The sequence below is a fragment of the Sus scrofa genome, chromosome 6 (genome assembly GCF_000003025.6).
Source record: "Sus scrofa isolate TJ Tabasco breed Duroc chromosome 6, Sscrofa11.1, whole genome shotgun sequence".
Classification (NCBI taxonomy): domain Eukaryota; kingdom Metazoa; phylum Chordata; class Mammalia; order Artiodactyla; family Suidae; genus Sus; species Sus scrofa.
Genome location: NC_010448.4, coordinates 164,394,551 through 164,417,552, shown reverse-complemented (window position 1 = coordinate 164,417,552; position 23,002 = coordinate 164,394,551). Strand labels below are relative to the sequence as shown.

The 23,002-nt window shown below is 48.1% G+C and overlaps 2 protein-coding genes and 1 long non-coding RNA gene across 4 annotated transcripts in view; 1 reads left to right on the top strand and 2 right to left on the bottom strand.

Moving 5' to 3' along the window:
* LOC100627093 (cytochrome P450 4X1) overlaps nt 1-3,347 on the top strand; it is a 55,763-nt gene extending 52,416 nt beyond the window's left edge. The window contains 1 exon segment of the mRNA XM_021096705.1: nt 2,852-3,347. The gene's annotated coding sequence lies outside the window, so the exon portion shown is untranslated.
* Nucleotides 3,499-8,730, bottom strand: LOC110261235. 2 transcript variants are annotated; one of them, XR_002345219.1, is made up of 3 exons: nt 5,937-8,730; nt 4,344-4,696; nt 3,499-4,196 (listed from the first exon to the last, which is right to left on the bottom strand). It is a non-coding gene; the product is annotated as an uncharacterized LOC110261235 (long non-coding RNA). The 2 variants fall into 2 exon arrangements; XR_002345220.1 differs by lacking the exon at nt 5,937-8,730 and having other exon boundaries at nt 3,499-3,692; nt 4,051-4,196; nt 4,344-5,518.
* The window catches only part of LOC110255328 (cytochrome P450 4X1-like), a 44,055-nt gene continuing 31,584 nt past the window's right edge, over nt 10,532-23,002 (bottom strand). Inside the window, exon 13 of the mRNA XM_021096702.1 lies at nt 10,532-10,855. The gene's annotated coding sequence lies outside the window, so the exon portion shown is untranslated. The remainder of the gene's footprint in view (nt 10,856-23,002) is intronic.

The following is a 23,002-nucleotide window of genomic DNA, read 5'->3' as shown; positions in this document are numbered from 1 at the left end:
GTATATTTAAAGGTATATATCTAAGTATATACATACATTTTTGATCATATGTAGCTTTATTACATATGATATGTAGATGATTGCAGATTAGTCATTTTCTTTTGCATTCTTTTGAGAATGAAAAGTAGTATAAAGGATGATTATCACTGTTGCAAAAGTTTATAAGGTTTTAGTTGTGTCCTTATGAAATAAAAAGTAAAAATAGCACATATAGATTCTTTTTACTGTGGCAAAAATACTGCTTCACTTCATACAAGTTTTCCTTGAAATACTGAACTCTGAATATATTTATTCATTCTTTCAATCCATTTATTAATCAAATATGACATGAATACCTATTATGCAGCAGACATATTCCACTCAGGCCCCTTCATCTATTTCTTAGAACACCTTCATCATTACAAGCTTCATATTGCCTCCTATGAGCAAGATGAGAAATTTAAAATTGAAGTACTGGTTTAATCTCAGTTGATGCTTTTCCTCCCTTCTTTCAAACAAAAGCTTTTTTGAAGGTAGGAAATTGTAAAAGCTGCCCTTTTGAATACTTATAATACTTATAATAGTATTAAATACTAATATTGGTCGTTGGGAATGATTTGATATACTATAACTCTAAATGTTGAATAACATTTCAATCCTGAATTTTCTTGGGCTTAAAGTTCCCTGAAAATCAGAATAATAAGTAGGTTTTTAGGAGTTCCCATCGTGGCTTAGTGGGTTAAGAGCCAACTAGTATCCACGAGGATTCGGGTTCAATCCTTGGCCTTGCTCAGGTGCTTAAGGATCTGGCATTGCCATCAGCTGTGGTGTAGGTTGCAGATTTGGCTTGGATCCTGTGTTGCTGTGGCTGTGGCATAGGTTGGCAGCTGCAGCTCCATTCAACTCCTAGCCTGATAACTTCCATATGCCATGGTGCAGCCCTAAAAAGACATAAATAAATTAATTAATAATACTTTAAAGAAAAAATCTTTTTTTGTTTTGTTATTTTAATTCTCTTCCCCATAATGCTTTTGTTTTATTTATTATTTATTTATTTATTTATTTATTTATTTTGTCTTTTGTCCTTTTTTAGGGCCGCACCTGCGGCATATGGAGGTTCCCAGGCTAGGGGTCGAATCAGAGCTGTAGCAGCTGGCCTACACCACAGCCACAGCAACGTGGGATCTGTGCCACGTCTGCAACCTACACCACAGCTCACGGCAACACCGGATCCTTAACCCACTGAGCGAGGCCAGGGATCAACCCACAACCTCATGGTTCTTAGATTTGTTAAACACTGAGCCATGACGGGAACTCCTATTTTATTATTTTTTGAAAATCGAAGTATAGTTGATTTAAATACTGCCCATGATGATTTTAAGAACTAAAATTTATTTAAATGCCGACCATGCGACTAAAACTGCAGGAGCCTGCTCTATAGACCATTATTTCGTTTAATCCACAAGGCACCTTGGGTTTATAATTCCTGCTATTTTATGTACCAATAAGAAATTTTAGGCATTCTCTTGTGGCGCAGTAGGTTAAGGATCTGGCACCATCACTGCAGTGGCTTGGGTCGCTGCTGTGGTGTGGGTTTGATCCCTAGCCCGGGAAGTTCCACCTGCTACAAGGGCAGCCAAAAAAAAAAAAAAAAAAATGCTGGCAACTCACAGATCTAGAGAACAAACTAAGTGGTTACCAATGGGGAGAGGAAGAGGAGGGGGCAATATATGGGTTCGGGACTAAGATTAGGTTTAAAATAAGCAAAAGGGGGAGTTCCCGTCGTGGCTCAGTGGAAACAAATCTGACTAGCATCCATGAGGACGCAGACTCGAACTCGGCGTCACTCAGTAAGGATCTGGTGTTGCCATGAGCTGTGGTGTAGGTCAAAGATGTGGCTTGGATCTGATATTGCTGTTGCCATGGCTGTGGTGTAGGCCAGCGCTACAGCTCCGATTCAACCCCAAGCCTGGGAACCTCCATATGCTGCAGGTGCAGCCCTAAAAAAGCCAAAAATAAAATAAAATAAAATAAAATAAAATAAAATAAAATAAAATAAAATAAAATAAAATAAAATAAAATAAGCTACAAGCATATGTTGTACAACATAAGGAATATAGCTAATATTTTATAACAACTATAGATGGAGTACAAGCTTTATCAAAAACTGTGAATCGCTATATTGTATCATTATACGCCTGTAACATGTATAATATTATACGCTAACTATACTTCAATTTAAAAAAATAGGAACCTGACACAAAAGACACAGGATAATGAGCCTAACGGGGAAAATGAGAAACGATAAAAATAATGGTGCCAATTCTAATTCTAAGACATTGGGAGTTCTTTCTCGTCCTTAAACCACGTCTGCAAAGAAGGTATAATGTTTCACTTAATTGAAACAGTCTTTGCCAAATAATAGTAATAATGACATTAATATTCTCTAACAATCATTGAGCTGTGATCTGGGCAAGGGTCTGCTCGAAACACGTTACACAGCTTCTCATTTAAGCGTCGCTGTGGTGTCCTGTGTGATGACAACAGCTTTATCCACATTTTGCTGATGAGGAAATGGAGCCGAAGAAAGGCTGAGGGGCAGCCGAGAAGGGGCGGAGGAGAATTCAAACCCAAGCTGAGCTGAATCTCAAGGTCATGTTCTTTCTCTTCAAAGAGATTGTTCTTTCACTAATGTGCTGAGGAATAAGCGCTAAGAAGTGTTCTTTCTCCAGAAGAAAACTGAGTATTTGCCCTAAAGGGATAGGAACAGCACATGACCAAATGCTTAAACGTTATTACAAATCATTGCAAGTTATTGCATGCTTTGAAAGTGTACGCTGCAATTTCCTAAACAGTCCTCTCGCTTTTGTAGGGCTGCTCTCCGTTTGGCCTGGGCCAGTGGCCATCCAGCTGGTACGTCTCCTAGTAGAGAGGAAATGCCAGTTTGACCTCTGTGACGATGAGAACAGGACAGCACGGATAAAGCTGCGTAGTAGCCAACAACGTCACCAGGAGATGGATTTGATTTCACGACTTAGACTAAAAATGAGTTGATCTCATTGAGATCTAAGGAACTGGTGAAACGTGTGGATGGTTGACTTTGAATTCTTAGACTCTGCCTTCTGTTTCTTAGCCTGCTCCTCACAGCCATCCAGCGCCAGGAAGAGGAATGTGCGTGTGATCTGCGGGAACGAGGTGCCAACCCAGACCTCGTGGACGTCGCTGGCAACGCTGCCCTCCGCCATGCTCCTTTGGACAGAATATCTCCATCTCAGCAAAGCTGCTTTCACGCAAAGCTAATATTGAAGGAAGAAACAAGGTTTCCCTCAACTAACTTCATTTTGATAAATACATGTTGTTGGTTTTTGTCACAAGGGTTTTATTTATGATGACATTATACTGAACACCATCCGTCAGGCCCTGATCCCACGGAAAGCTTGTCAGAGGGGTAGAGAAAGGTGATGCCCATGGAAAGGGCAAAGCTTTATCTCCCAGCCACCCTTTACGCCAGAAGGAAACACTTCGCCATAGAAGGAAAGGCTGAGCCTCCACACAATGGGGTCAGCATTTAACTCGCCCACGAAAAGCTGCACACAGGAACTGCAGAGTCGAAGGTGATGGCAGCACAGCTTACTTCAGTTAGACTCTAAGGGGAACTTCCGGCCTGGAGTTGGTTTTGAAAAAAGGCTGCGGAGATCTAGCTTGAGTGTCACCTGTTAGTAAGACAGAGACGCAGGGCGTTGGGATGGTTTTCAAGGTGACTTGCCTCCCGCTCAGAGGGACACGAGCAGAAATACTACTGCTCATTGTGCTTGGGAGCCATCAGATGGGACTGCTGCTGGCCTCTCCTCCTCCGGCCCAGGGTAGAGGAGCGGGGTTGGGGGGGTGCAGAGAGTTGTGACCCTCTGTTCTCCTACCTGATCCCCTTGGACCGAGCCCACAGGTGAGTCAGATGCCTGGACTTGCACTGGGCCGTAGATGGGAGGCATCTGCCTCCCTCTAGATCTGGCCCAGGGCCTGGACCCCCCAGCTTGGCCCTCCTCCCAGTGTTAAGTTCCCAGCAGTACATACAGTGGCCAGGAGCTCGGGCTTAAGATTCGTGCAGGCTCTGGTTCAAGTGCCAGCTCTTCTTCCCACTGCGTGTGGGACCACTTGGCCTTTCAGATGCTCCGTGCACTTGCCAGGAGAAGTGGTCCTGTCATGCCTTCCCCGCGAGGCTGCTGGGGAGACGCAGACATGATGTATGTGTCTGAGACTCGCGGGAAGTTCTCTAGGCTCAGCCCAGAAGCCATTTCTGGGAAGTGTGTCCCCAACCCCTGGGTTAGGGGTTTCCTCTGTGCTACCCCAGCCATCTCTGCACTCACCACCCTGTGTGGTCTGTTCACTGGTCTGTGTCCGGCCCCAGGTCTGGGCGCTCCTCAAGGGCAGGCCTGGGGTGACTTTCCTCTCTGATCACCAGCACCCAGGTCAGGGCTGAGCCCAGGGAAGGGAAACCTGAGGGGTAGGAAGAGACCCAGAGGAAGGGGCTAAACCCAGTCATCTGTCCAGCTGTATGTCTGTCCATACCCCTCAGACACACACCTGCACCTGCTCGCGCAAGCTCTTTCCCCTGAAGGTCCCGGGGTCAGGGAACACTGATGCTCCATCTGGTTGGTCTGCAGTGGGTTGGGGAGGGGCTGCTCTTCTTCTGCCTGTAGCCTCGGCTGCCACCTGGTGGCTGCAATGGGAAGGGCAGATTCAGCAGAGCCTTTGAACTTCACACCTTTAGGCGACTCTTCCCCCTTAAGCACTGGGACCAGAGGCTTTTCCAGGGCCTGGCCCCAGGGACCCCATAGGTTGTGCCAGCACGTTGCACTGTGGGCTTCAAGGGCAGCATGGCCTCCAGCGCCCCCTCCTTGTGTCATTGGTGTGGTGTAACTTGCAGCTCCAGTTCAAATTCTGTGCCCCCATCTGGACTTCCATATGTTGTGGGTGTGCCCAAAAAAGGAAAAAAAGATTTAGAGTAAAGGAGTAAAACTTTTGCGGCACCCTGCTCCCTCGAGACCCTGGCCCCCTGGAGAAGCAGAGCAGAGAGAGTTTGATGAGCGAGAAGGGTGGAGGGAGGTCAAGGCCAAGTCCCACTCTGGGCCTGAGCAGCCTGGAAGACGGTAGAGCCACGAAGGACCCCCAATTGGGTTGTGCAGGCCTCGGCTCTACCTGTAACCTGGTGAGACTGCATCTGCCTGCGGGGAGGGGGCGTCTTTTTCTGATTCGCATATGGGCACCATTCAGGCTGGCGCACAGCACGGAGAATGGCAGGTGGGTGCCCGAGGACAATCAGGAGCATGTGGGGTGAGGATGCATTTGGACACGTGGCGTCTTGGAGCTCGTGGAACGTTACAGGGAGCAGACTGGGGGCAGCTGGGTGCACAGGAAAGACCTGAAGCTCCGTTGAGCAGGTAGTAATTGAGCCAGAGATTGTGTCTTCTAGTTGGCTGCCCACTGGGAGGGTGAAAGGCCAGGTCTGGGCCAGGCAGCCTGCACACAGCCCCGCTCTGACGGCTAATGTCTGTGACTTTGGATCAATCAAGTCACCTGAGCTCCAGTTTCCTCCTCCGTAGACTGGGGCAGTACATGGTGTCTGTCTAATAGGAGGTGTCGTGAAGATGCAAAGAAACGTGTTTTTCTCTGCACAAACACATAGAATAGGGCCAAGTATACAGTTAGTGCACAATAACTGTTAGCTTCTGGGTTTTTATGGCGATTGTTATGCTGAAAGGAGGGACTCAGCTGGATGCAGGAGCACAGTGTGTTAGAGCAAAATCCTAGTCACCTTGAACTGGAGCAAGGCCCTCACCCCCCACCCCTATGTCCTCAGCCAGCCTTTGGTCTGCAGAGAACTTCAGCCAAAGAGTAAGTGTAATCGGAGAAGTGAGAAGATGCAGAAACCAAGGAAAACAGTCAAGACCAAACAATACCAACTAATGATGGTTTAGCCGTCACGCAGAGTCAGGGCCCTTTAGTTTCTCCTCACGGGCGGCAGGTGATACTCGGAACCCCATCCTCCGCGCTGTCTGTCGATCGTGGGGCCCCACCAGGTGGAAGAAGTGAACCACATGCCGACCAGACGGTAGCCAGGACATCAGCTGCCACGATTCGGACTCAGGGAAACGGGACCAGGCTGACCCCGGAAGGAAGATGCGCGGTGCTCCGTCAAGGGGGCTGCTCAGGCCGCGGCGCGACCGACACGCTGGCTGCTTGTGGTCCCCTGCGTCTGTTTATGCCCCTGAAGCTCTCCTTTAAAAGCTCTTGCCCCCCGGTGGTCAGGGGGGTGAGGGCGCCTGTGGACACAAGTCCAGCCTCCCCCATTTGCCGACCTCAGGGATAAAGCAAATGTTCCTTCCCACCCAGCTCGCCTCTCTTTACTGGCTTTGAGCGGCGAGCAGCCAGACCCCCGTTTTAGCCCCTTTTACTGATACTGAGCTGTGAAAGCTGAAGCCCAAGGAAAGGTTGGCTTCTGCCCGAGGTCAAGTGACAAGTTGGGGTAATAGCCAGGCTTGAGGCTCTGCTTGGCTGGTGGGGACGGAACATGCTGGACCCGGCTGCTCTCCTGGACCTCTGGACGCACCAACATAAGGGGGCTGGTTCGTTCTGCGTTGCTGAGCCGGTACAGTACGGTACGTGGACTTTGCAAATGAATAACCGGGCTCCTGACCAGTTCTGTGAGCTCCGTGTGTGCCATGGGGGACGGGGTGGACGGGAGCTGACAAAGTCGGGAGAGGGACAAGGAGGAGGGGACGCGAGCAAGGGGGGGAGCAGGGGGATGGGAAGAAGCTGATGGAAGAATCTTCCAGGTGCCAAGAGGCAACAAAGGGCCTTCCCCACAAACCCAGCCTCAGTGATGGTGGCAGTGACGGTGGTTTTGGCACTGAAGCCAAGGGCTGTTGCACGAGGGTGTGTAGGATGCTCTCTCACTGGAGATTCATTTGCATCCTAATTTCTTGAGGAAAAAGTGCACACTCGGAGAGGGGGTGACCTTGCACAACTGGGTGGTGGCATGGACCCTGGTCTTTTGACTTTAAATCCATTGCTAATTCTCCCGCAGCATAGCGTTCTCTGTCGGGGGCGGGGGGTAGGTGTAAGAGGAAAATCAAGTGTGGCTGCTGTGGCGTCACAGTCCATTTGGAAAGAGGCATCTGGGAAAGTGGAGAGCGGGCCCATCCAGTACCATGTGGGGTGGCTGATGTTTGCTGCTTCTGCCTCCATCCTTCCACTCGCTCCTCCCCGCCTTCGTGCGCAACACTCTGCTGAGGCTGCTCTCACCACGAGCACCAGAGCCCCGTCTCCGGTGCAAGGTGGGATGGCCGATCTGATCCTTCTGCTCTCAACGTCATAGGCTGGTGGCCGTTTTCTCTGGGGAGTGGTCCTGACCTCCTGCCCTCAGCTCTCCAAGCTCCCCCCTGCCAGGGGGCTCACAGTCTCACGTTGGTCATGGTGATGGCCTCTGAACAAGACTGTGAGCTCTGATCTCCACGAGGCAGAGACCACAGCTGTCTTGTTTATCGTAATGTCCAGGTGTCCAGCACAGATCCAGAACACAGGGGCTCCCTCATCAGTAGTGGTTGAATGAAGGCCACAGGGACCTTATCCACTCCATTCATTTCCATCCCTTCCCGGGAAGTATCTGCTTCCAAAGTGGTACCTCCAGGACGTAGTCGCCTCCCGCACAGCTTCGCAGGCACCTCTGATGGGAGTTGCTGATGGGCCACTGAGTCCCCTGTGCTGTTAGTGGCACCACCTCTCAGGCACCCATCCCCAGGCGGGATTAACCTCGAATCCCACCCCCACCCCAGCCCACCCTCCTTTCCCTTCTTCGGACGGGCCGCTTTGCCTGATTTTGGCAGTAACCCTCCACTCTTCCCCTTCTTCCCACTCTTGTGGAAACACGGCCACCAGAAAGTCCTTTCCCAAACACAGAGTCAACTGGGACCCATCCCTTTACACCTGGGAGGTGAGCCTTCCTCCTCCAGGCAGGTGTAGCTGAGTGGCTGTGAGCCTGGGCTTGAAGCCAGATTTCTCTCGGCAAATCCCATCCTCCCATTTTAAATAAGTGCAGTGTTGGGCAAGTTACTAATGAAGGTGCCTCAGCATATGAATCTGAAAGTTAGGGATAAAATGATGCCCATCCTGTCAGGCTGCAGGGAAGAGGAAATGAGTTAATGCATGGCCGGAAGCATAGAGTAAATAGCACTCAGTGAGTGTGAGCCATCATTCTCCCTTCTGTTTTGCCTGCAATGTCTTGAGCAGCCACTAGGTGGCCACACTGCAGGTGTCGGTGACCTTCTGATCCATCCTCTCCTCTCTCACAGTTTCATGTGTCTGTGCTTATGCTGTTCATCCTCCGGGCTCTTTTTTTCCCGTCTGCAAGCCTCACCTCCTCCTCGACAGATTTCTGATATATCTTTCCCACTCCACGCTCACCAAGTGGGCTCTGCTCTTATTCTGTGAGCTCCGGGAGGGCAGAACATCTCCAGGACACCTGGCAGAGCCCCTGCATGGAACAAGGCTCAGTATTTGTTCGGTGAATGAGTATGTGTCAGCTAGTCCCAGCTCAGCCACTCAAATAATTTGCACGATCTTGGGAAAATCACTTGACCTCTCTGGGTCTCAGTTTTCTTTTCCATAAGTGGGCATTTAAAAAGAGGCTCTAGGAGTTCCCTGGTGGTACAGTGGGTTAAGGACCTGGGGTTGTCGCTGCTGTGGCTCAGGTCACTGCTGTGGCATGGGTTTGATTACTGGCCTGGGAACTGCTGTATGCTGCAGGAGTGGCCAAAAAAAAAAAAAAAGAGTTACAGCTTGTTATCTACAAAGGGGACAATAAGGTGCTTTGGAATAGTTTTAGTGAGAGCTATTGTATGTGTGAAGTGCCCAGTACGATGCCTGGTGCATAGGGGATCAGTAAACTGGAGCCTGAATTTTAGCTGAGAAACTTCACCAGATGATACAGGAACGTAAGGTCTAGAACAAGACGTCCTTAGTTCGTGATTATGATGAATGTTCTTTCAGTTTAGCTATTTTGAAGTCCCCCGCCACGCAAGGGCACTGTCGGAGGTAGCTCACTGTCAGGGCTTTCTCGCTTTAATGCCTGAGACCCGAGCTGATATTTTCTCCCGGTCCATTATTTTCCAGTGTCTTTTTCTTATCGTAGTTTTCTCATATTACTCACTTAAGCAAAGTATACACTTTGTGATGGTACCCTGTGTGGTTTCACCTTGAAACTTTGCTTTATATCGCCTGTGTGATGTTTGTTGAGGAATTATTAACGATGTCCTTTTTATGTTTCAATAATTTAACTTCCGTGACAGGGCTCAAGATACCAAATTTGGAAACTTTGGAAAGCTCTTTGAGAAAAAGGGGTTGGGGCGGCTCAGCTGCATGTTTGTGGTGACAGTCCAGCGTAAAGCCCTAGCATGAGGTCTGGCAGACTGTTGACCCAGGGCCACCATGCACAGCCACCTGCTCCCCAACCGCAGCCCATTCCTATCGCTCACCAGCTGCTGCCCAGTGGTACCTTCTCCCGTCTCCCACCCCAGCTGAGGGTATTAAAAACCTCCTCTCCAAGGCCATTCTGGAATTAGACTGCAAGCCGGCTGGACTGGGTGGGCCTGGGCTCAGTTGATGGCTCAGCCGAGCTCCGCGGGCTCCCATTTGCCCAGAAAGCACAGGCACAGCCTCCCTGTCCTTGGAGCCCCACCGTCCTCCTGAATGACTCTGCTCCTGGGCCTCCTTGTCTCCACCCAGCTCCTGATGGCCCAGCTCTGGCTGGCGTGGGGCTGGAGCTCCGCTTCCGGGGTCTCTGCCCTCTGACACTGCCTCGCTCTGGATGGCCCCAGTCACTGTGCCTCTTTCGTCACAGCCCCGGAGCGATGGCCCTTCCTCCGGACAAACTGCCAGGAGCAGGATGACTCCATCGAGGCCCGTGAGCATTTCTGAGGCTCGTGTGAGACACCTGCTCACTCGTGGTTTCCTTAGGAGTTCAATCCTTCCCACTTAATCAACTCACGGAAAACAGTGGGGGTGGGGGTGGGGATGGCGGGAGATTCCAGATTGCTCTGGGGCCACTTTCTAAAAGACTGTTCCCAAAGTAGAACACTTTCTTTTTGCCAAGTGCCTGCTCTGTCCTTTAGCCTTTCTCCCTGGTACTTGTAATATCTTGAGCAGCCACCAGAGGGCGGAGCTCACACAGTCCCCGGGAAGATCCACGCCAGAGCAGCCCGGTTTCCTGTCCTTGGAGGGGAGTTGGCCAAAGCTGGGGGTCTGAGTGGACTGGCATTGGTAGGATCCCTGGGGAGAGGGGGGAGGGGCCCTCACAGAGAGAGCCCTGGCCGGAAGTCAGGGGTTGGGGTTCTAGACCTGGATGGACCTGCCCAGCCTCAACCATTCCTTTCTTGAGGATACCGACAGGCTGTTTTGTCCAACTATCCCAGCAGAAGCCGCCGTCAACAGAGTGTGTGACTCAGGCACCTGGTTGTTTCATGGAGGCCTCAGTGTGTGCAAAGCCCAGGACACACGATTGTGCTCATGGGCCATGAAGCGATGTTTATTAAAATGGAAGTTCTGACGGCTGAGTTTGTAAAGCAGGTCACTGAGGGGCAGGACGGTGCTGGCCACGGTGGATGAAGGTGGTCCTTGTTAAGCACTGCTTCCAGGCAGGGTTCGGAGGGATGGCAGCGAAGAGGTGGAGCAGTTTACTTCCTGTACCTTAGCCCCCGACCCGTTCGCCTGGGCACCGCCCTGACACAGAAGGCACGCTCCATAGCAGCGTTCAGGGTCATTAGCAAAGGTCTTCGGAGAGCTTCAGACCTGGGTTCTGGGTCGCGAGTCGCTCCCTTGTGTCCTGGAAAGAGAGGCAAAGATCCCATCCTACAAAAGGCTCTTCTGTGTCTCTCCCCCCCTTTCCCTACATGCCCCTGGTGCTCAAACCTTTATGGGTGCCGCTTTGAGTTTCTTCGGGCTCTGTGGCACAAAGACATGGCTCAGAACAGATGTGCAGTATACCTACAGCTATGAGAATGCAAAGCAGCCCGCAAGCACGGGAGGGAATGCTGTGTCCAAATCCCCCTTCCCCTCAGCTGCCTCGTGAGGCTCTGCCAGTGGTTCCATGCGGCTGCCAGAAGGTGATCTAACCTCTTTCACCAAAGACAACGCCAACCAAAGCCACTACAATTCACTAGACACCATGGACAACACTTAATGGAAACTCACCAGGCAGGCCAAGAAACAGACTAATTTGGCAAAAAAAGCAAAAGCTGAAACAAACAAAACCCAGACAATAGTCATAGTCCCACAGATACTGGGTGGCCAGACAGAGACAGTAACAGACTTATGAGCAGGAGTTCCTTGTGGCTCAGCAGGACCTGGGGTTGCCACTGCTACGACTCTGGCGCTGGTTCGATCCCCGCATGGGAACTTAGGCCGTGGTCATGGCCAAAACAACAATAATAGAAATAACTGTGAGCAACGTGTTTTAGAATACAGGGGGGAAGATGGAGAATTTCATCAAATAATCTATAAAAAAGGGGGCAAAATTAATATTCTGGAGTTACTTAGCAATGCTTTGTGGTTTAATAGGATGTCCTGCCTACGTGGCCTTTTAATGTCAAATTCTGTCCCCAGTGCATCTGCTGCTGCCTTAAATGACTCCAACATCAGCTGCTTAAAATTCTGGGCTTTCCTATGACTTATGTTCCCGATTCCTCTTCCCACTTAAAACCGTGTGTCTCCCGCTGCAGATGTGCCGGAAGGTCTGCATCTCGCCATGGCCCACTCAGGCATGGGGACCAGCTTGGTCTCTGCAGACCCCATCTTTGTCTAGACTCCCCATCGCACTCAATGTTGAGCAGGCATTCTCTAGGGTATAGAACCCTGTAATACTCCGAATGGGAATTCAGCTACAGGCCTACCTGTATTCAGTTCCTCTTAAGTATCTAGGGTTGCTAACATCCCTTCATCAATTTACCCAGTCCCTAGAAGGTGCAATGAGAGACTATGAGGTGATGGAGTTACTTGCAGTTAATTGGGGAAGAAGGCTGAGGATAAAGCTGTTATGCAGAGACAAAAGTAATGCAGAGACGTTGAGTTGGAGCCTAGATCAAACTCTTCTTGAAAGTCACTCTGCTACTGCTTATATGACCCAATAATGTCCTCTTGCACTTGGAGTCAGTTGGCGTTTTTGAGGTACTTTTTGTGGGTTCCACCAAAAGGAAACCTATACAATCCAGCAGGAAGTCAGAATTATTTCTAATAATTTCCAAAATCAATCCAAAGTATCCTAAATTATACAGTTGTCCACATGCAAAAGAATGCTGTTGGACCATATATTAAAAAATGAAAATGGATCAAGGACATAAAGTTGAGACCCAAAACAATAACACTTTCAGAAGAAATCATAGGAAAAAAGATTCACAGCATTGGATTTGGAATAGATTTCTTGGGTATGACAACAAAGACCCAGGCAACGAAAGAAGAAACAGACAAATTGGACTTCATGAACATTCAAGAAAATTTGCATAGCCAAAGACATTATGAACAGAACAAAAAGCCAACTCACAGGCTAGGAGAATATATTTGTAATACATTCTTTTAATGAACTAATATCCAGAATATATAGACAACGTCTAAATCTCAAAACCCAAAACCCTAATAGCCATATTTTAAAATGGGCATTTTTAGGAGTTCCCGTTGTGGCTCAGTGGTTAACCAACCTGACTAGCATCCGTGGCAAGGGGGGTTCGATCCCTGGCCTCACTCAGTGGGTTAAGGATCCGGCGTTGCCATGAGCCGTGGTGTAGGTCGCAGACGTGGCTCAGATCTGCGTTGCTGTGGTCTGATTGGACCCCTAGCCTGGGAACCTCCGTATGCCACGGACGCGGCCCTAAAAAGACAAAAAAACATTTTAATGGGCATTTTTAAACAGACATTTAAACAGACACTTCACCACGGAAGAATGGCCAATAAGCACAAGGAAAAATGCTCCCCATCATTAATCATCAGGGAAAAGCAATCAACACTGCAATGGGCTGGCTATCATCAGAAAAGCAGAAAACCGCAGATGCTGCTGAGGATGTGAAGCAGTGAGCCCCTTGCGCACTCTTGGTGGGCACACAAACTGGCACAGCCACCGTGAGGAACAGGTGGAGGTTCCTCAAAAAATTAAGAAGAGACTAACTGTGTGATCCAGCCGTTCCACTTCGGGGTAAATCCTCAAAAGAGTTGAGAGCAGAGTCGGGAAGGGATATGTGTACACACATGTTCACTGCAGCATTATCCCCAATAGTTAAAACATAGGCGCAACCCAGGGTCCACTGAGGGATGAACGGATACGCAAAGTGTGGTCTATACACAGAATGGAATATTATTCGGTCTTGAAAGGAAGGGAATTCTCACAGTTGCTACACCATGGATGAACCTCCAGGACCTCACGTTGAGTAAAGAAGCCAGTCACGAAAAGAAAAACACAGTATGTTTTCACTTACACGAGGCGTTTAGAGGAGTCAAACTCATGAAGACAGAAAGTATAATGCTGGTTGACAGGGGCCGAGGAGAGGCAGAAATAGGGAGTTAGTGTTGCATGGGAATAGCGTTTCGGTTTTACAGGGTGAAGGAGTCATGGGGGTGGATGCTTGTAATGACCGCCCAGCAATGTGATGCAGGTGACACCGCGGCTGTGCCCTTGAGAACAGTTAAGACGGTAAATTTCATGCTGAGGTATGTTTTACTACAATAAAAAGAGTGAAAAAGAGATCAGGGGAGAGAAAGCCTTCTCAGAGAGATTTCTTTACAAAGCATTAGCTATGAAAGCTATTGATTAGTTTGGATACATGAAATTGAAGGACATCTCTTGATGAAAAGATGCCATTTAGAAGTGAAAACCCACGCACACAGTGAAAGAAGGATTTGCAGCACGTGTTACCAACAAATGGATCAATTTCAGACCAAAGAACATCTAGAAATCCATGAGAAAAAAAATTATTGGAAAATGGGCAAAAATCAACAGTAACTTTATAAAGAGGGACTCCAACCAGCCAAGCACATGTGAAAAGTGCTCAACCTCCTTAGTCAGCAGGGAAGTGAAAAATCCAACCATAAAAGACCCCAATACGGTTCTACACAATTGGGAGAATGTAAAAGTCTGACACTACAAACTGGGAGTTTTGTGGATCCGTGAGAACTCTTGCGTTGCTGGAAAGATCGTAATATAGAACCGCTAGGAACCTGGCCGTCTATACCAGTTGTGAAAATATGCATCCTCTCTACCCCATCAGTTCCACTCCTAGGTGTGTGTGTTTGTGTACTGAGGTGTGTGTACAGAGATGCTCATGGCGGATTTATCTAATGATTTATTTATCACCACACCTGTGGCATGTGGAAGCTCCTGAGCCAGGCATCGAATCTGAGCCACAGCTGTGACCTGCACTACAGCTGTGGCAATGCTGGATCCTTAACCCACTGCACCAAGTTGGGGATTGAACCCACACCTCTGCATCAACTCAAGCCGCTGCAGTCAGATCCTTAACCCACTCTGCCACGGTGGGAACTCCAGCAGCATTATTTGTAACAGCAACCTAACTCGAAATCTGGAAACAGCCTAAATGTTCACCAGCAGTAGAATGGATAAAGGAGCTGTGGTATATACAGAATGGAATGCCATTGAGCAATATAAATGACTGAAAAGCAGTTACTCCCCAAAAAGGAGTAACCCAGGAGTTCCTGTCGTGGCTCAGCACTTAATGAACCCGACTAGCATCCATGAGGACACGGGTTTGATCCCTGGCTTCGCTCAGTGGGTTAAGGATCCAGCACTGCTGTGAGCTGTGGTACAGGTCACAGACACGGCTCAGATCATGCGTTGCTGTGGCTCTGGCATAGGTTGGCAGCTACAGCTCCAATTCTACCCCTAGCCTGGGAAACTCCATATGCCAGGTGTGCAGCCCTAAAGAGGCAAAAAGACAAAAAATATATATATATGAGTAACCCTCACAAATACGCCTTTGTGCAAAAGAACAAAGGACCAAAAAGAACGTGTGATTCTATACACATGCACCTCAAACACAAAAACATCTAAACTCTAATATTTAGGGTTGCATGCTTGGACAATAAACTATTAACAAAACAAAGAATGAATATCACAAAAGTCAGGAAAGCACTTACCTCTTGGGGTTCAAATATTTTTAAATCAGGTTTGGGAACGTATTGGGGATTGTTCTGCAATTTAAGCTGTGCATTGTGTTCCTTGTACCTTTTTGAGTGTATCCTATGTTTTACCATTTTTAAGTTTTTAAAACATGTGCCAGTTTGGCTCTGTTAGCACCAGGAGATGCCCCCAAACCAAGGTTAATCAAAATTATGGAGCGGCAGCTTGGGTCATTTAGTACGAGGCTCAAATCCACAGCCAACACCAAGAACGGGGGATGGGGACCAGGGAACGAGATAGGTGTGTGTTTTTTCCATGTCAAGCGATTGGACGGCTCTCTTGGACCATCTGTCCTGGTAAAACCTGGAGTCCCAGGAAGGCCCTGTTGCATTCCTGCCCTCCACGGCACAAACAGGCCAGGCAGACTGTACCTTCTGCCGTAGTGCCATGGCCGGGACTGAGAAAAGTAATAAAACAGGGTATTAGGAGTTCTACCCGACTCCTAGCCTTTTTCCACCAAAAAAGTAGAGACCGTCTCTGAGGCAGTGTAGGATTCGAGCACACTTCCCATCCTTCTAAATCCGTGCATGCCATCTCAGGGCACTGTCATCTCGCTTGATGCCGGAACAGAGAAATGGTCAAACGTCTAAGGAGAAAAACGAGGCTGACACAGGGACACAGACAGGCAATAGGAGACCCAGCCCCAGGGAGTTCCCTGAGCTCATCTTGGCATCGCTGCTGATGCTCAGCGTGCTTTGCCGTGCGGTGGAGATCCAGGAGATGCCTCTGGATGTGCTTTCCCGTCCCGGAAACATGAACAGTTTCACTCCAGCCAGGACATCTGCTCTAAGGAAAGACTTTTCTTTTTTTTTTTTTTTTTTTTTTTGTCTTTTTGCCATTTCTTGGGCAGCTCCTGTGGCATATGGAGGTTCCCAGGCTAGGGGTCCAATTGGAGCTGTAGCTGCTGGCCTACACCACAGCCACAGCAACGCAGGATCCGAGCCGTGTCTGCAACCTACACCACAGCTCACGGCAATGCCAGATCCTTAACCCACTGAGCAAGGCCAGGGATCGAACCCGCCACCTCACGGTTCCTAGTCGGATTCGTTAACCACTGCGCCACGACGGGAACTCCGAAAGTCTTTTCTGTGTCCACTCTTTAAAAGATGCTGAAGATCTATCTTCCAAGTCAGTTATGGAAAGTCATTTCCTTCCATCAAAGCAATGGGCATGGAAAAAGATTAATGCTTTAAAATTCAAAATTTATTCAACTGATATATATATATATATATATATATATACACACACACATACATATTTTACTTTATATTTTCAAAGCTTCAAACAACTAGATTTATGTCAGAATGCCAGGCTTTGTACAAGTATCTATGAATCAACAGAAATCAGTTCGGCAGGTTGAGTCAGGAGTAGCACGTATGTTCATAACTTTTGATTCAGTAATTCTATTTAAAAGAATAAACTCTAAGAAAATGTTTAAAAATTGCACAAGGAATTTATATACAAAGATATTTTATATCATAGTCAAAAACTGGAAAGAGCCTACATGGCTAACAATAGAGAAAGGTAAAATAAGTTATGGACAATTAATAAAATGGAATATAATGTAGCAACTGAGGTTATGTTTCTGAATAATTTCTTAATGAGAAAAGGGAAGCTCGTGACTTAAAATTCAATGGAAAAACAGTATAAGGAGTGAATTATATGTATATATCTGTATATGTAGAATTACATTAATTTGAAATATACATGTTGAAAAGACAAAGCATTGAAAGGAAAGAGATACACTCACTATTACCAAATGGGACCGCAGGTAATTCTTATTCCCTCTATTGTTTTCAGTGGATCCAATTTTTACATAATGAATGCACTTTTTTTTTTGCTTTTTTTTAGGGCTGCACCCACCTCATATGAAACTTCCCAGTCTAGGGGTCAAATCGTAGCTGCAGCTGCAGGTCTACACCACAGCTAGAGTAACACAGGTTCTGAGCTGCATCTGCGAAGTACACCACAGCTCACAGCCAAGCCAGATTCTTTAACCCTCAGAGCGAGGCCAGGGATCGAACCCTCATCCTCATGGATACTAGTTGGGTTTGTAACCTGCTGAGCCACTATGGAAACTCCTGAATGCATATTATTTTCAAACCAGAAAATGCTATTGTAAAAGTCATCAGTTCCTGCCAATTCTACTCAGCTTCCAAATCTGCATTTCCCAGGGCCCCGTTCTTAGGAGTCTTGACCTAAAGGGCTCGTCTTTCCCATGGTAAATCTGGCCATCACAATGCAAATCAGACCCAAAGACTATGTTTTGGTCCCTCCAAGAATTCAGTACAATTCAAGGCAGCAAGTGTTTACTGAACACTCAGAGACGAGGCTGGCAAATGATGTGCATATGGAGCATTCTGACTTAGTGGAAAGGGCACGGAGTTTGGACTCAGAACTGTCTTGACTCCTGGCTTTGCTGCTTTCTAGGTACGTGACCTTGAGACATTGACTTCATCTTCTGAGCCACCACTTCTCTTCAGTCAAATAAGGATATTCATAAATACCTTACAGAGTGGTTATAGTAAAAGACTTGACTTTGAGAGCTGGATTTGAAAATTGGGTCATTGTGATATTGTACACGTGTTGGTGGGTGAGTTTGGTGAGGCTATGCACAGCTTCTGGGTAGAAGGTAAAGGTCCTGCAGGAGGAGAAATGTCACCCACTACAGCATGATAGTGGGTGACATAGTTAGTTATTGGTTAGCAAGTACCTGCCTTTGGTCATTGACCTGTCAGCCTGGTTGTTGTGCTGGTGGCTGAAGGCTCAGTTCATGGTGAGTCCGAGCTCATCAAGGAGACTTGTACTACGATATCCAGATGCAGGCCTTGGGCAAGGAGCCCTCCTATTTGTCCTGAGGCTGCAGATGAAGAGCACAGTCATGCACATGCCCGTCTGTTATGAACTTCGTCTGCGTGCCTTGGTTCAGGACCTTCTCTCCCAAGTTATGGAGGCTTGAGCTGGAACCTGTCCTTCTTCTCATCCACCTTGCAGCCTTAAACAAACTGCTTCATCTCTAAATCTCAGTGTCTTTACCAGTCAAATGAGGATAGTGATACTGAAGTCGTTAAGCTATAGCAGCATGAAAAGATGGAACGAACTGGCACATAGTAAGTGCTTAGTAAGGTATCGGTCATCACTGTAGACTGTATCTGCCTCTATCTGAGTATCTGCACTGTGCTTTGATTTTAATTTTAGAATAGGAAGTGGACGTGGTGACAAGTGTCAGAAATGATGGCACTATCGTGCACTGGAAAGTGTGGGACCACTCATATAACTGGCTGAAGTCCAAATTTTGTCCTATCCTGAAAGGTGACTTATTTAGGTGACCTCGTGCCCTTGAGCTCCTTTCTCGTAGTAAGCCTTTGTGACTTGAGTGGGATCTTGTGTGTGGAATTGCCTCACCCAGTGCCTGGCATCTAATGGGGGTCCACCTAAGACCTCTACTGTTATTTTGTCAGGGTTTTGCACCTGTAAAAACCCCATGAAAGCTTGAAGGCTTCTGTCTTCTTCAGGATTCCACGGGACCCAGCCTACAGGTCATAGAGTTTAGCCTTCTGAAATCACAAGATCTTGCCTGAGAGTGAAGTGAGCTTAGCTGCTTCTCTGGGCTACCTGAGACAACGTACAATTTATAAATCACTTAGGCTTTAAGTTCTCACAGTCACCTCATTCAGGAAATCTACACAGATCCAAACTCCAAGAGGAGGGGCTTGGAGAATACAAAATGAAGGAGATAAAACAACCGTACCATCAAGACTCCACCCAGTCTCCAGCCCCGATTTCAGCTGACCAAACAAACAGGAAACAGACTCTGGCACAGATGGAGGCCCCAGGACCAAGACAATTTAGAAGCTGTTAAGCCTCTATGTAAACAGAGCCAAAAAGACTGTTAAAATTCACACTTACGGACCTAAATCCTCCTTCCGTATTTCCCAAGCCCCCTTCCCCTTTCTCCTTGAGACTACATGACCTATCACACGAAACCCTAACTATAAAAAAATCCTTACCCCAATAGCAGGGAGCCTCAGTTCTCCGTCCTCAGCGCTGCAGGCCACTCTGTTGGTGGATAAACCTGTTTGCCATCTCACTGCTCCAGCCTCTGTTTCTCTCCACTCTGCTGTCTTAGCAGCCACAGCCACAGCAACCTAGACTCCGAGCCTCGTCTGCCCCCTGCACCACAGCTCACAGCAGCACCGGCTCCTTAATCCACTGAGCAAGGCCAGGGATGGAATTCACATCCTCGTGGATATTAGTCAGGTTCATTACACCGAACCATAACAGGAACTCCTGACACAGTCATTTTAGAATGAGTTTCTTTATCAAAGTATTGTCATAGCAAATCATGTTATCATATTGTACCCAACATAGAAATACCTGCTCATCCGGAGGCTTAAAAAACTCCTTTCAGGAATTGGAAATATAGAGAAAAAGCCTGCTTCTGGGGAAAACTTCTGGTAAGGGGTGCCATCTTATCCTCATGAATGGAGAAAGGGTGCAATTGTCAATTCAATTCTTCCTACTGTACAGGCAGGAAGTCACATTCTTCCTTATTTCCCAACGAGGTCGGAATAGGCAGTGCAGCCAAACGTATGCTATTTCCAACAAGAAAAGGACTAGGGAACACATGAATACTGAAAATAAAGCCAATGAATGCCTCAGGCTCCCATAGGAAATGCAACTTAATCAATGATCACTCTATGCCTGTCTCGATGCTATGTCTTTATTTTATCTTTTTATTTTATCTTTTCAACAACTTTCTTTTTTTCATTTCTTTATTTCTTTCAACTTTATGAAAAAGAGGTTTACATAACAAAAATTTTAAGTGCACTTAAAATTCATATTGATGGAGTTCCCGTCGTGGCGCAGTGGTTAACGAATCCAACTAGGAACCGTGAGGTGGCGGGTTCGGTCCCTGCCCTTGCTCAGTGGGTTAACGATCCGGCGTTGCCGTGAGCTGTGGTGTAGGTTGCAGACGCGGCTCGGATCTTGCGTTGCTGTGGCTCTGGCGTAGGCCGGAGGCTACAGCTCCAATTCAACCCCTAGCCTGGGAACCTCCATATGCCACGGGAGCGGCCCAAGAAATAGCAACAACAACAACAACAACAACAAAAGACAGAAAGACCAAAAAAAAAAAAATTCATATTGATGATATAAACAATAGCATAAAATAAAGAAATAATTTATCCCTACTCAAATAGGTAAACTTTTTTTTTTTTTTTTTTTTTTTTTTTTAGGGCCACACCTGCAGCATATGGAGATTCCCAGGCTAAGGGTCTAATTGGAGCTGTACCTGCCGGCCTATGCCACAGCCACAGCAGTGCAGGATCTGAGCCATGTCTGCAACCTACACCACAGCCCACAGCAACGTCAGATCCTTAGCCCACTGAGCGAGGCCAGGGATCGAACCTGTGTCTTCATGGATGCTAGTCAGATTTGTTAACCGCTAAGCCACGACGGGAACTCCTAAACTTGTTTTTAACCCATTTTTTTCTAGTTAGGCTCTAGCCACACACAACAATTCCAGTATAGAGTCACTTGTTCAACAACCTTCTGTAGGAAGTTATACGAGGCTCAGCTTGACATAGAAAACTGAGGCTAAAGGAAGAATTCACTCAAGATTATTGGGCTCTGAGGAAAGGGAGCCAGGATTGGAACTCAAATGAGATTCTGACTCTAAAGCCCGGTTTAAACGTTTGCTACGTCATTCCAATGCTTCTTTCCCTCCCTACACCCCATCAAGGATGAGAGATACAGCAAGAGGAGCCTGGAGGAAACGGGAAGGAAACCTAGGCAGGCGCTTGGTCAGAAACCTGTGGGTCTGGAAGGGGTTGGAAACAGGCAGGAAGGGATCTGCAGGAATGTCCCTGTGCGGCACTGTTCCTTGTGAGCTCACGAGGTTTGGCAAACCGTGTTTCCATTATCCTGTCACCTCAGCAAGGTGGCCCAAGTCCTCAGCCGGGATGAGCAGTGTCACTGCTCAGTAAGACCCTAAAACGCTAGTGCCCTCAGCTCTTCCGCCCATTGGCCAGGGGGGAGTCACTATCCCATCCCGACAACACACACACACACACACACACACACACGCTCATCAATGTGCAGCTCCTGGAGTCACACGTCTAGTTCCCAGGTGCAACAGATTCCACACTCATTCCTCTCACCTGCCTGTAAGGACACTCCCAGATTTGCTCAGTGACACCCTTTACCCATGTAACTCAAGAGCAAATTTAGATTCGTCAAAGGTAATCACTACAATTCTACTCCCCTCACAAGTGATTAGTTTAGGAGGGAGCATATTCCACTCCTGAGCCAAGAACCAGAACCCAGATATACGCTACCCTTTCTTTGATACTGAACGATGTTCTATAGGCATGTGGGACCTGGAACTTGCATGAGACAGGCAGAACGGAAAGATGGACGGGGCCAGGGCTAATCCCCCTGAGCCGAGGCATTGGCCAAGCCTGGAGGGGACTTCTTGGCATGTGTTAGTGCAAGAAGTTCATTCTCCTTCCTGGGAAAGACAGTTGAATGCAGGTGCGCTGTTCTTCAGCGCCGAAGTCACACGTCATCTGTTTGGGTGGAAGGTAACGAGAGCTTCAATGGACGCAGAATCACCGGGACGATCCAGGCTGGTGGGGCAGGTCTGCTTCATGACGTTTGTCAAGAGCCCGGCCTCCCTCCCTCTTAACCTGCCATTCCCGAAAACGCTATTCGCATCTCCGTGTCCGGGCCGAGGTGCAGCCCTTGGGAAGGGAAGAGGAAATCCAGGACAGGCAACGTGCTTTAAGCAAGTCGGGAGCGACAGCCATCAGCTTCGCCCATGTTGCGCTGGTCCAAACCGAGTCACACAGCCGCCCTCAGAGCAAGAGCCTCTGTGACATGCAGCCTCGCTTGGGGACAGGCTCAGGGCTTCTTGTTGTAGGCCTCCTGTCTCTGCTCCACCACCGAGGACTGGGTAACGACAGAGAACGTGTCTTCCAGGTCATAGGCCCTGGACCACGGGCCTCACGTGAAGGCCTGATGAAGAGCAACGTGCATCACGAGGAGGTTCTGGGCATCAGGGGTGGGACTTGGGTGGTTATCCTGCGGAGGGTGAGTGTGGTCTGTGTTTGGGACGAGCATAAACCCAGGTATTCGGTGGCCGAAGGGATCCTTTAGTGCAGAGAGTGGCAGGGTCCATGCTCCTTCCTCCACAGCGTAGCGTTGGTGCTGCCCAGCCAGGGGCTCTATGTCCAGCTCTGCTCTCAGGCCCAGGACTCTGTTCTTTGCAACATGGCATGTGCAGAAGTGACGTGTACCACGTCTGAGATGAGGAGGGGAAAGCAGGCATGCTTTCTCCACACCCTGTCCCTCCGTCTGTTGGATGGAGCCAGAGAATGCCGAATCCCTAGGGGCTAGCAAGAGCCACGGATGAAAGGAGCCTGGGTCCTGACTCTCTCACACAGAAACCTGCCAGCCCTCCAGGAACACCTGTATTGAACTGTGATGAGACTGAGGAATAAGCTTCCTGTACTGTGTTGTGCTTACGCCACTGTGCTTTGGAGTTTTGGTACTTTCTACAGCAGACATAAACTTAATGCATTGATTTCTTCATCCGCTTTTTTTTTCTTTTTCTTTCTTTATCTCTTGCTCTCTCTTATTTTTTTTTTTATTTTTATTCTTTGCTCTTTTTGCCTTTTCTAGGGCCACTCCCATGGCATACGGAGGTTCCCAGGCCAGGGGTCTAATCAGAGCTGTAGTCGCCAGCCTTCGCCAACAACACGGGATCCGAGCTGCGTCTGTCTACGCCAC